The 13,647-nt window shown below is 46.0% G+C and overlaps 1 protein-coding gene across 6 annotated transcripts in view; it reads right to left on the minus strand.

Moving 5' to 3' along the window:
- Positions 1-13,647, minus strand: part of TRIO (trio Rho guanine nucleotide exchange factor) — a 355,575-nt gene that overhangs the window by 245,952 nt on the left and 95,976 nt on the right. The window contains exon 1 of one of the 6 annotated variants that reach the window (XM_070587181.1): positions 1,510-2,083. The exons of the other annotated variants lie outside the window; for them this stretch is intronic. The gene's annotated coding sequence lies outside the window, so the exon portion shown is untranslated. Of the gene's footprint in view, positions 1-1,509; positions 2,084-13,647 lie in introns of those variants that run through there. 6 annotated transcript variants of the gene reach the window in all.

A 13,647-nucleotide genomic window follows, 5' to 3' on the forward strand; every position in this document is an offset into this window, starting at 1 on the left:
AATAAGGACAGAGAAAGGTTTTCAATTTCAGAGAAGTGGTATAAATTAGTGATACTAAAACTTCTCTCAGTGCAAACCAATTTGCTCTGCATGGAGGCAGATGGAGTGGGATGGGACTTTGTACATAAACATAATCCAGAGCCCCTGCTGAACTCAGTCTGTGCAGGAGAGCAACACACAAGAGTCGGTGGGACACACACTCGTGATGGAGAAACCAGGGCCAGAGGGATCAGAATAGGAGGAGATATCTCATAAAACATAGGATTTATGGGGGGAGACCATTACGGTGGGTCTTGATGCCAAGCAGTGACTATCGTCACTGGAACAAAGACATGTCATGAAGAAGCCGGCACCTGCATGACTATGGTATAGCCACCTCCGCTTAAATGTCTAACCCTGAACTCATCCTCATCTCCACAAACATGCTCCCATTGGGTGGGTCCCAGCAGTACCTGGCCCCACAAACCATCCACCACGCAGCCAAACCAGGAACCTGGGCTTCTCCCTGCCTCCATCTTCACAATGCCTCCTGTGGACTCCAGGATTTAACTGGAGCACCATGTCTCCCAGCCTCCAGGGGCCAGCATCTCCCTCAAGTGGGTTACTCCAGCAATCTCCTAACCACTGTTCAAGACTCCCTCTGAGCCATTCTGCCACTCTCCCTAAACACACATCTCATCAGTTTACTCCTCTCAAATTCCTCAGTGGCTTCTCAGTGCCCTCAAATAAAGCCCAAGCTCCATAACATAGCAAAAAGTCCCCCACGACTCGATGCCTGCTTACCTCTGCAGCCTCACTACTTCCGCACTCAGTACCCTCTCCCCACACTCACTCCAGGAATTCTAACACTCACCCTCGCTCATCGGTGAACGTCCCCACACATTCCACCCCGACCAGCTTAAAACACCCCCTCACCTCCCAATACGCACACACTCTTCACCTTCCCAACTCATCCTGAAAGACTCAGACCAGACCCACCCTTCTGAGAGCCCCCGCTGCTGGATCAGACCCTCCCCCCTGCATTCTCACGGCACCCCGAGCCCATATCCCACTGCAGAGCAGTTATCTAAATGCTCATCAGCGCCCCCCTTCTAATGGGGGTCTTTCCTTGAGGGAAAGGACTGTCCTGGGTCTTACTGTGAGGGTCTCACTGCCTGGCAGAGTGCCAAGGCATGCAGCAAGAGCTTCACATGCAGCAAGTTAGCCCCTGAGGCTCAGAGTGCTTCAAGCAGTTAGAAATTGAGAGTGGCGGTCTACAGTTTGGAGTTTGGAGACGGGAAGCATCCATCTCGTCACAGATAGTCGACAACAGCTCCAAAACAGTCCCCTCCCTACACGAACCCATTCGGAGGCAGCTAAGGTGGCTGTGTTAGTTCTCTAATATGTAAAATTATATTTACATATTCCTAATTTGTACTTTGAAGTAGCAAGTTTTACTTTGGGATTTTTACAATGTAGTTAAAAATTTATGTTCTGCCCTAGCCACCCAAACATTAATTAATTACTCACAAAAAGCTTCTCTGGTGGGGAGAGCAGGCTGTGATTTGGGAGGAGAGCATCTGGTGGCTTTTTGTTCCGCCTTCTCAACAGCAAAAAGGATGCAGGACTTCAGAGGCAGGGGCCTCCAGGCAGGAAACAGGCCTGGTGGCCCTGCCTCCTTGCAGGCAGCAGTGTCTTCACCCAAGAATTCTGAGTTATACCAAAGGCTTTGAATTATGAGATTTTTTTCAACAGAGTAGGCATGGCGGAGTCAGCAAGCCAAGCCAACTCCACAACTCAAAACTGAAGTTCCTTCTTTCTTTTCTATGCAGCCTGTGCTGTTGTCTTAAGTCCCTCAGTACCAGAAGGCCAAGTACAGCCTGAGGCAGCCTAACGGACACTCATGTGAAGATGTCTATTAAGTGCAAGTCAAGCCTCTGTGAATGTCATATATCACAAAGAGCCACATCCCAGAACACCTGCATTATGTCACCCACAACATCCTGCCTTTTTATTGCCTATGAGTATGAAGAGAACAGAACACCATCAAGCAAGGAGGCCAAGCCAAAGCTTTCCAGCTGGTCTATAAATTTATATATAAGATAAAGGGACTTCATCCCATCAATAAACCAAGGTTTGCGTTTAAAATTTGGCAGGGGGCAGCGGGGGCATTGAAACCACAATCCTCTCCCAGGTGTGCTCCTCCTGGCTCATGAGCAAACACCTACGAATCCGCTCTACCTTCAAGACACCGTGTTTGTTCGTTTTCCATCCATGAAGAAACGTAAACTAACATTGAGTGTCTTAAATAAGCTATCAATTAACTTGAGTGACCAGTGATTATATCTAAATATATCATATTTAGTAGTCATTAAATTACACACACACACATATATATAAAAGATCAAAGTTTCTCCTAAAGTATTCAGCAAAGTTAACACAGTGTATGTCCATTTCTTCTTCAAAAGTCTTCAGTTAATTCATTTATCCTAATTAATATATCATATAAGGTAAACACGACAAAAAAACAGAATTTTTAATTCAAGGACTGAAAAATTATTTTCACTTCAGCAAGCATGGATTTAATTCCAACATAAACTCACTAAAAAGATGTATCTTTAATAACATCAAAGAATTTGGCAGAACTTTCTACCAGCCAGTGCTCTGACGAAGCTTAGAACTATGTTTTTTGTCACCTGGCATTCATAAAGGACATATTTACACACAGTGCTCTGTTAAGCCCCAGAGATTTTCCTCCCCAAATGACATGTTCCTGATTTTAAGAAGCTTTTAAGCTAAAACAAAAGAAAACATACAATAGACCAAACAGTGGCCTTAACAATGTGTACACAATAAGCAAAGTCTGGTGGACAAGTAAAGGTCTTGGAAATACACGCACTGTTAGTTATAAAAGAGATGTAGATACTGTTGTGATTAATTAGACAAATCCACTTAAAAGAATTACCGTTGTCACTGAAATTCTGATCAATCACTGGGAATAAAACTAAGTCCTTGACATAACAAAGGTGTTCCAGACCATTTTGAAAGGGTTGGAAACTCCTGATGTAGGGATTAAAAACACAAAGCACAGAAGTGAATAAAAATATAAATGGCATGGTCAACGATTACTACTGTAACGTTTTAACTATCAGAAACCCCCTTGACAGATACTATAGGTGCTTTGCCTAAGTTACTTCAGATAACCTACTTTGCTTTGACAATTTTCTCCATTTCTGAATGTATCAGAAATACATCTCAAATACACTGTGACCCATGATGCTTGACAATACAAAGAGGAGCAAGCTAAGTTCTGGCCTTCAGATGTTTACACTGACCAGCAGGGGACAGAGAGCCTGGAACAGCATAAGACACCTAGGAGGAACAATTTTGTTACCATCAAGTAAGGACAACTAAAAAAAAAGTGGTAGTTGTAACTTGCTGGTTTTCAGGATCAATTCTAAGTGTAACCTACAGTTAAGTTGGAAGTTTTCTCCCAGATGGTCCCACTTGGCAGAACAAGACTTGACTGCTTAACAAGAGAGTTAGCCTTGAGGCCATGATGCTGGGCAGAACCTTCCAGGAAGAAGGGCCAACTCACCGGCGAGGGCAAGCCAAGCACTTAGGACTCACTAGCTTTTAAGGTTAAAGTAACTTCTGCTCATGTTAGCTCAGGTGCTGGTGTCCCTTACCCTCATTTCCAAGCAGGGGAAAAAAAAATTCTAATTAAACGTCTCTATCATTAACCTTTGTACTCAATTCCTAATAAGAAATTTAAGAAACTACAGAGAGAGTTGAGAAAAGTAATGTATCTGCTAATGTAAAAAACAAAAAGGAGAAATTCATTTCAATTCTCTAACTACCTCCCTTCCCACCTCTTGCACCTCAAATTCCCTTCTGCGTACAAACAAAAGTAGATTTTTAAAATTCTGGTTAAAAATGTGTTTATTAAGCCAAATAATTTAGACATACTGATGGGAAAACAAATTTTGACATAAAAATGGATTTAATGTGAACTGACATCTCCCACTTGGTATTTTCACACATATTCATTGATGATGAAAAAAGATGCAAATTCACAAGGTAAAGAGAACAGGAGTGCCTGGGGGGGAGGGTGTGAATGCTCTGGGAGGAAGGGGGCGAAGCTTGCTCAGGAGGAAGTTAGTGTTGGGGACCCAGTGAACTGGAGGAGATTACCAGCCCACGCACGGTGGCATCTCTTCCCTTGCTTCACTTGAGGTAGAGGTGGGAGCTCAGTAAGCAGAAGCCAGCCCAGGCTCAGAGGAGCGGACCACAAGAGCTCCAGCAGGGCTGCGACCCTCACCAAAGGGGAGGAAGCTCCAACTGCGTGACCACACAACTCATCACCCCACCTGGGACACTGCTGAAGTCCAAGGGGCTGAGATGACAGGCGTCAGGTCACCTGCGCCTGTGCTGGGGTCATGTAGCTATGAGGCCCAGGGCCTCTTCCTGCTTGCTGGGGGTCCCATAGTAAATAAGTGAGGGAGGGGAGACGGTGGTGAAGGGAGGAGTCAACCCCCACAACGAGTTCACCTCTTTCGACTTGCCCCGCCCCACCCAATCTGAGTGGGTGAGACCCAGAGCTGTATGCCTTGTAGGCTGGGGAATCTATTTTCCTTTTTCCAATGCCCTAATTGCTATGTTCCTGACAGGGAAAAAGTCAGCATCTTATCTACTAGGAAGCCCAGGGAACATTTTTTCCCAATCAACTCAGCATAGAAATGCAAATGGAAACGCAATGAGGACATTAGAATTGGGCGTGTGGTTCTCGCTCATTAACCAGTTTGCACACCTGCAGGACCTTCCCAGGACTCGGCACAGAGACCTCGGTACACCTTCGGCCCAGGTGCTCATGATCTGCACAGGTTACAAACAACTTCCTTCCAAAGGAGACATGACCAGACACAGAGGTGCAGGGGGTGTAAAAGCTGCACTTCACACGCACTTCCGCTGGCACTGCATTTTATGGACATCACCTGAAAGCGCGAGTGCCGCAACACAAAACAGAACTTTCTGTCACAGTACAACATGTGCAGTGTGGAGTCCTGGCTGGCCTGCCACCTCCCAGGGAGGAGACTGTGGACGGGCAGTCTGCACTTCTCTTTCCAAATCTGTGAAATGGGATCCCAGTCATACCACCTCACAGGACTGATGGGTAAACAGTGCCCAGAGCACTAGTATTACCACTGCCATCTGAGGAAGCAGCTTATTCTCAGCTGCGTGCATTTGATGAGTGCCTTAAGTAAATGCAGTTGCGGAAATTTTGCCCATTTACCTGCAATTACTGCATTCTATAAGGACATACATTTTTACTCAAAAATAAAAAAGAATAGGACTGAGATGTGTAGTTATTGTTAAAAGCCACAAAGAAAAAAATAGACATTTTTTTAAAATCCACATGGTCACGATAGACTAACACTGGCAATTTCCTCCTCCCGGACTGACTGCACAATTTCAGGAACTATAAGGGAATTCACAGGCGGAACACTCTTCCACCTAAGAGCTTTCAGCGTCTATCCCAACCTCTTTGTCACACTCCATCCCCCCAGGGGCACCCCACTTCACCTGAGCATTCCTGGGGCCCTGCTTACCTGTTCCCATCTGTGAAAAGGGGCAAATCAGAATACAGTTAGAAATGAAAACAGATGAGGCAAAAGTGACCTGAAGGGAACAAATTTTTGGAAGAGATCACTAGCTCTCATTAAAATGGTGGAAACAAATACTTCAATAACCCCCTGAAGTGCTCCTTCTCTGCCATCTTTTCACTTCACACCCCCTACTGTCAGGAGCCTGTCCACTGGTGTAAGGATTCCTCTCCTCCCGCTCTGAAGGGGGGAGGGGCGGGGAGGGGAGGACAGTGCCAGCTAGACTGGCAGCTTTGCCAGCTGGGAGCTTGAGCTTGCTGGTGGCCACTGGGTCTGGTGGAGACACCAGGGTGCGCTGCTCTGGTGCCCAGAGAAGAGGGCACCTGCCCTTGACGTCCAAATTCTCCCGCCTGCACCTGCCCTGCCTCTGGGAAGTCTATAACTGACAGGAGGAGGTCGCTCTAAGCTACCTGGCTCAGGCCTGAGGCCAAAAGGCATAGACAGACCACACTCTCCCTCAGTCCTCATCTTCCACCTACAGTCTCTCTTTTTAATACACGATCATCTCTTACTTTAATTGATGATCAAGAGCAAACAGGATTTTCCCACTCTGTCTAGACACGCAGGTAAACACTGCAATGAACAGCTAGCTGTGCAAAGAAGATGCCAGCCTTCGTACATACACTCTCCACAGCAGCCACATCTTCAGCACCTACTCTAGCGAAGGCAGAACTCATTTGAAAACATGTTTTTAAAGTGATGAAAAACCACACTAAGTATTCCTTCCTTATTCTTTGCAAAAGCAAGCCCAGAAGGTTCTGTGGAAGCTCACGGGCATGACATTAGTCAACTCTGCAATGGTACCACCTCAAAACCTCAAAGAGAAGGATGGGTGGTGGCTATTATAGGAAATAATTTCTAAGAGCCCTGATGGCTTTAAATATTAAATTATTCACTTTATGGTAACACAAAAAAGCTTTTAAATTAATTTTTCTAATGTTTCAGATGCTAAAATGGAAGCCCAGGCAAAAGAGGCCCTAGATTTAGAAGAGAATGCTGGCCAGTCTACATGAAGGGATGCGCAGGGACTCCATGTGTGTGTGAGCGCACCATCCCATTCAAGAACCAGAACACTGTCCACACCCCGCCTGATGGCACCCCCTGCCTGGCTCCAGAAAGAACCACTACGTTGACTTTTATGATGACCATTCCATTGCTTTTTTTTTTTTTTTTATAGTTTTGCCATTTAGGAATCTATTGCTACATGATATATTGCTTTGTTTGCCTGTCTCTGAGGTTCCTATGAATGCAATCATACTACCTGCATTCTCTTGTGACTTGTCTCCAGCTTGCACAGGTAATCTACACTGAGGTGCACGCTGAGCCTTATTTAAGGCTCCATTCTCTGACTACACCACGAACTTACATAAGCAATCCTGAAATGGACACTGGCTTTCTCTCTCTTTTTGGCTATTATAAATGATGCTGCATGAACAGCCCTGTGCACGTATCCCAGAACACACTTCCAGAGTGTCTCCAAGCCTAGGGGAGAAACTGCTGGGTCAGAGTTTACACACTTTTTCACGTTTACAAGGCGATGCCAAATTGTTTTCCCACATGGCTGTACTCCACATCCTCTCCAAAGCTTGTTTGTCTGTCAGATGAGTCCATGTATTTTTAAGGATACAACCATTTGGTACCTTTTACCAAAATGTGTTGAAGAAAACAAAAACAAGCATACCAACGGGCAAGAGATTGGTTGGAAATTAATCCTGGGTTCTAACCTCTCTGAGCCAATAGCACAGTGAACGAGATTTTCACGTTTTGTCCTGAAGGTCTGAAACTAAAAGAACAGGATACCCCAGATGTTTCCCTTTCTATTTCTATCTCAACTGAATTCCCCTAAGAGTTCCTCCAATTTAAGACTCCTTAAGAGGAACTGCCAAAAAGGAACTGTATGGAGACCCGCAGTCTCAACCTCCAACGGCCTGGGTTCCAAGACTGTGTGTTAGTAAGTCTGCTGTTACTCAATTTCAGGAATGGATTTTCTCCCAGAAATGATGCTACAGATTGGTCTCGGGTCTCAGGGGTTCCCACAAAAGCCTATTTAATACACAAGAACCCATCTATGCCACTGGTGTGGGTTGGAGTAGACACGGGGAGGATGGAGCCAAGGCAGAGGGCAGAAAGATGGGCCTCACCTTCACTGTCCTCCCACGTGCTGAGTCGTCTCTCTCCAGGCTCTCCATGCTGGCAGTTTGCTGGACTGCATGACCCAGACCAACCCACCTCCAACCAGACCTCTAACACAGCAAGCAGTTCTCAGAGGTTCTGGTCTCAAGACTCCTTTACACATTTAAAAATTACTGAGTATCCCAAAGAGTTTTGGTTTATGTGGGTTCTAACTGTCATCTATTGCATCCACATAATATCTAGATATCTAATATGGATACTTACGATATTAAAGCTGAGAAAAATTTAAAGATTAATTTCTTTAAAAAATAAGTCTATTAACATAATATAAATAATACTTTTTATTAAAAATATCTGTATTTCCCAAAACAATCAGGAAGAAGACTGGCATTGTTTTCGAGGCTGGCTTTAAGGTCTGGCCTAATAGAACACATCTAGCTTCTCACATCTGCTTATGCCTTCAATCTGCTGTGATGTTACATGCCACGCAGCCACTAGAAAACATCACTATACACTATTCTTTATTTATACTTTATTTATTTATACTATATCACTATTCTTTGGGAAGAATGAGTGAGGAAAAGCTAAGACTATATTTGCCTGCTGTGAAAATAGCTTTAACTCATAAATCCCCTAAAAAGTCCTTGGGGATCCCAAGGTATCCCGGAACCATACTTTGAGAACCACAGGCCTAAAGCAATGGTCTTCAAATGCTTTTGCTCAAAAATGCCAACACCAAAGAATTTTAGTACATGTCCTCAATGATAAATTATAAATATACTATTGTACTAGTATATCACATAACACCAAATAGACATTTGAAAATAATAAGCTATAAATAAATATCTTTTAAAAAGCTTTTGAGATTTTCTCCCACACTCAGGAGATCATGGTGCACACCCCTTTGGTGAACACAGAGCTCCTGTCCTCCTCAGAATCAGCATTTCCTTTTCTTCAGCAAAGTCCCTCTGAACTGCCAATGGAGAGACGGTGATATGACAGGGTGATCTGCATCAGTGACTAAAAATCGTGCTGATATAGAGGGTGCTTCCCTGATCAAATGAATGGCTACTCGTAATTTCGGGGCCAGGCTGCCCCAGTGAGGGAAAATGGTGGTGGTATGTACAGTTGAAACCCAAGCCCAGACAGTTTCCCCCATGTGCAGGCCAGTCTTGCTGGGAGTCTGGCCCGGGATCAGCTCCCCTACACCGCAGCTGTCCGCCCACCCCCCAACACCCCGCCCACGGCGAGCTTGGCGGGAGCAGGGAAGGCTGCACACCTGTCCAGTGGCAGACCCTTGTTCCTCTGCTCCCCCAGCAGTCCCTACAGGTCCCCTACAGGGACCATAACTTCTGGTTTAGAGATAAAGTAAAAACCTAGACTGGTTCACACACAGGCAACCCAAGCTACGGAGAGTAATTCAGGCCTGCAAAGGTCAGTTTTAAAGGAATGTTTAAGGAATGGTTTAATTGTTGCCTGAGTTCTCCTGCCATCTTCTGTTCTTTCTGTGGGAGACAGCAACCGGAAGGGTACGGTACCCCTTGAAAGCTGCACATTGGAACAGGCCCAGCATAGAGAATAGACACGAGTCTCTCAGTGACACAGGTGAGACCACCTGGAGAACCCGAGTTCAGCTTTTCAGAGCATTCCTGCCCCTCTGGCATCCTATGGCAGGCTAATGACAAAGGCCGGCTCTCAGTAGGATCTAAATAGCAAACATGCTTAAGTCAAGAGGACAAGGCGGGCTGAGGGCGGCAGTGCAGTACAGTAGCCAGACTTTGGGTTAGGCCCAGGTAGAAGAGATGGTGAGAAAGGACTAGATGTAGAATGATCACGAAGGGAAAAGCAATTAGATGTGTCAACAGACATGATGGGAAAGCAACAGCCCTGACATATTGAAAATGTCTCCAAAGAGTCTTACACAAAACATGCTTCAATTCTAATGAGACAAAATCTTGAACAAGAAACAAAATTACCACAACTGAGTATACAGTAAGAAAGTGACCTTTGCCTTTTGTAAACAAGTGTAAACAAAGCTAAACTGGTATTTTTATTTCAATGTTTTATTTTGCAGGATCCGGTTAAGGCTAAACCTTAACAACAGCTTGGGAAGGACATCTTCTAAAGGCTGGCTCCTTCAGAGTCCTGTGCTAAGGCTTTATGTCATCTCACAGGCTGGCCAAATGGGGTTAAATGCCTGGGTCGACCATCCCCATAAATAAAACCATATATTCAATGAACAGGTAGACGCAATGGACTACCAGCCGCTAGGGAACCTGAACCGCTGTGGCTGTTCCAAAGGCCCTGGTCTCAAGTCCTCGACCTCAGCTCACCCTTTCACCTGACAGTCACCTCTTACTTCACCAAGAAAAGCAAGGTTTTAAGATGCTAACTCATTTGATTCTCTTCCCTTCCACATCCAAATGCTTCCATTGCTACCTTCCCTTCTGATTTTAGAGAAGAAACAGACACAGTCTTTTCTCCAGTAATCCGCCCCGATCTCCGGCTTCTGTTGGCACCTGCTTCATCCATTAATTAGGCCACCCCACCCTCATCACACCTTCCCCCTAGAGATGGATTCAGTGCCCCAGCAGTCCCCTGCAGGGACAGTGACACCTCCCAGGGTGCTGCAAGGATTCAATGAGATGACACATTAAGCACCAAAAGCTGCTCAGCAATGGTGCTCTGTGAGTGTCAGCTCACTAGAAGGATACCACACCTCTATTCCCGCCACCCAGGCCTGAGACTGCACCATCCAGAGGAAGAACGGGAGGCCATCCCAGCCTGAGGGGTGACAAGACAGCACCGCAGTGGTGGAGAGGGAGACAGCGACTGTGCATGACAGGCGTGAAGGCAGCAATACCGACAGGTGCTCCTTTCCTTCTCCCATCTCCTCATCTGCAGATTCCCCAAATAACATGGCACTTTCAGAATGTGGGATTAAGACGCTTTGATTTTTTTTATTATACAGGAGTGACGCTCTGTCACCTGATGTGCAGCCCATAAATGCTGATCAAAGTTAGTGCGGACCCAACTTTACAGCAAGGTCCTCAGAGGCATGGGCCCCCAAATCAAGGAAACCTTATAAACCCTTAAATGTTGCAGGTAGCAGCACCTACCACTGCAATGACATCATCCCAAATGCCAGGCCCAGGAGTGCCAAACTGTCTTGGGGTCACTGAGCCTCAGTGGCTGGGGTTCACACACCCAGGGACTCTTAACGACTGGCGAGAGAAACACCAGGCTCGCTTCAGGAGAAGAAAGGTTCCAACCTAATCCTTCCCTGAAAGAAAAAAGTCACCCGGAGCAAAGGGACAGCTCTGCCCTGGCCTGTCTGCTGCAGGCCAAAGCATCCCAGCACCGGCTGCAGTTTTCTCCTCTGTAACCATGTGTTTCAGAAGCTGTTGGCAGAATCCAATGAGCAAGTGCAGGAAAGTGCTTAACCCAGAGCTAAACAAATAGGGGCGCCGTCCATGGCAGTGATCACGTCGCTGGCACTGCCCTAAATCAACAGATGGAGTGATGACCATGGAGGAAGGACAACCAAAGGCAGCCCACATGGTAGGACTCCCTCAGTTGAAAAGGATGTGCTTCTATGAAAATGCAACTGAAGGCAGTACAACCTTCTGTTCACCCCTCTTGAGTGCACAGGCTTAGGGGAGCTACTGTCAGAACTCACGAGAAGGCAGTGGAAGGAAGGGGAAAGCCTGAGCTTTGAGCATTTTACCCCCTAATAAATAGGCAAGAGGTTGCTAATGGCAACAGAGCATTCCCTCCCCCAATTTTAATTCTGTGCACACGCAGCCTCCATGGCTCTCTATAACATGCTCTTCTGCTCATTCTTCTGCAAAAAAGTCATGCTGCTAATCATCAGCACGAAGGCACATGCATGTGCACACAGGTGAAGGAAAGCCGGCACTGCAAGAAGAATGCAATTTAATTCCAAATGCACAGTCGTTCTGAGCTGATAATGCGCTGGCAGCACAGAGGTATCCGCGTGAAGACAGTGACGGCATGCTGGCCACGTGGCCGGCAGTAAAAAAGATTACATCATCCCCTTTGTGTAAAGATGAACTGCGGGAGAAGCAACTGCTCGCTCGTTTCAGCACCACACAGAGCTGTGCTACAGATGGCTGCAGTTTCTGTTGGTGGAAATCGCCCTTATTTCTCCTTTGTGTCAAAAATACAACATGCCCCCAAAGATGATAAAATCACGCAGCTTGGATCTCAAATTTTATATTCACGGTTTCCCTGTGCCTTCTCAAGCATACTGTTTCTTAACAGGATAATTTCTAAAAGTGGAAAAGAAAAAAAATAGGTCTTTTTACGAACTAGGTAAGAAAAATGGCAGAAGAGTCCTTCATTCCAGATCTACTTCAGCTTTCCATTCAATGCAAGGTTGCAGAGTTATGGATTTATACCTGGTCCATGTTCTCTCCACCGTAAGATGGAGCTGCTCTGGGCATCACAGAGCCAAGCACGTGAAAGTCTTTAAACAAGTCCTTAGGCAGGGCTGCCACGGGGTCCAGAACTCTGCTCTGCTCATTTTAAATGGTTCTATTAAAGAGGCAAGTCAGGAGTCAGCTCAGAATGACGTTATTACCAAGAACCATGCTCACGAAACGTGTCCTGTGAGCAACCAAGCCTGCCCTTCACAGTCCCATGAAACCTCACCCTCAGGCCTTGGCAACAAAGTATCTGTGCTGAGGGTTGGTCCAGCTGCTTGACCTCAACACATGCAAATTAAACTTACACAAAGGAACAAATGAAGCCTGAACCTCATGAACACATCCTCCATTGGTAATTCCCTCCCTAAGGCCCAGAAAGTTCAGCTGTTTTTTCAAGCTGAAGTAATGATGATGATGTTGGCTTCATCCCCTCCGTTTGAAAACTGGCCTGAGGCCGGAGTGGTAGGTAGTCAGCAAACTGTAAGCCTAACCACAGCTGACTGTTACCAGCTTCGGAACCACAACACCTCTCACCCCAGTGTATCAGAATGGCTCCAGAACCCAGAAATCAACTAAATCAGAATTAATTTTCAACCTTTCCATTTGCAAGCCGGCTTTAACAATAAGACTCCATTTCTACTTCTCTTTGTACATTTCCATTGCTTTCTTCAATGAAGAAGCCTCATGTCCACCTCTGAGAATTGACAGGTCAACCTGCAGCCAGCCTGCCCTCGCCCACCGTGGACCTCAAGGTTGGCATTCCCAAGACTTCTGTCTACTCCCAATCTATGAGCACCTCAGGCCAAGAACCGCATCTCGCTCACCTTGACCCACCTGTGTTGAACCAGGAGCTTGGTACATCGTTCCTGAGGGGGCTCAGAATAGTGGAAAAGATCACCACCTTCAGGAAGTCAGTAAGGCTTGGAATTAAACCCCAGAAGAACTATCTGCAAGATAAGAAGCTCCTTAGAGCTTCAGGGTTGTCAATCTGTTAAATGGGGATAAGAATTTATTTGAAGAATTTGTAGCAATTGTAAATTGCTCTGAGGATTAAAGGAAAAGTCTATATAGCAAGGAGCACAATACCTGGGACCCCAATAATGTCCAACAAATGTCAGCTCTGATGATGCTCATTTACTCCAAATCCGGGCCCAATGGAGTGGTTCCTGCCCCCGAGGAAGGATGGACAAGAGAGAGGCCCAGTGGCTGGGCATCCATCCAGCGCAGCACCAACGAGCGGCTTGCCCTCAGGGGGCTTGCCCTCAGGGGGCTGACCCCGGGCATGGAGTTCAGACAGGACCTCTTTCCTCCTTATCTACAGCACTGGGTGCACGGACACTGCCTGGGGCCCCAGCTCTGATATTTCTGTGTATATTTAATCTATGCAGTTAACATAAAATTAAAGTAATGAACAGTTCAAGTCA

The sequence above is a fragment of the Equus przewalskii genome, chromosome 20, assembly GCF_037783145.1.
Source record: "Equus przewalskii isolate Varuska chromosome 20, EquPr2, whole genome shotgun sequence".
Lineage (NCBI taxonomy): Eukaryota > Metazoa > Chordata > Mammalia > Perissodactyla > Equidae > Equus > Equus przewalskii.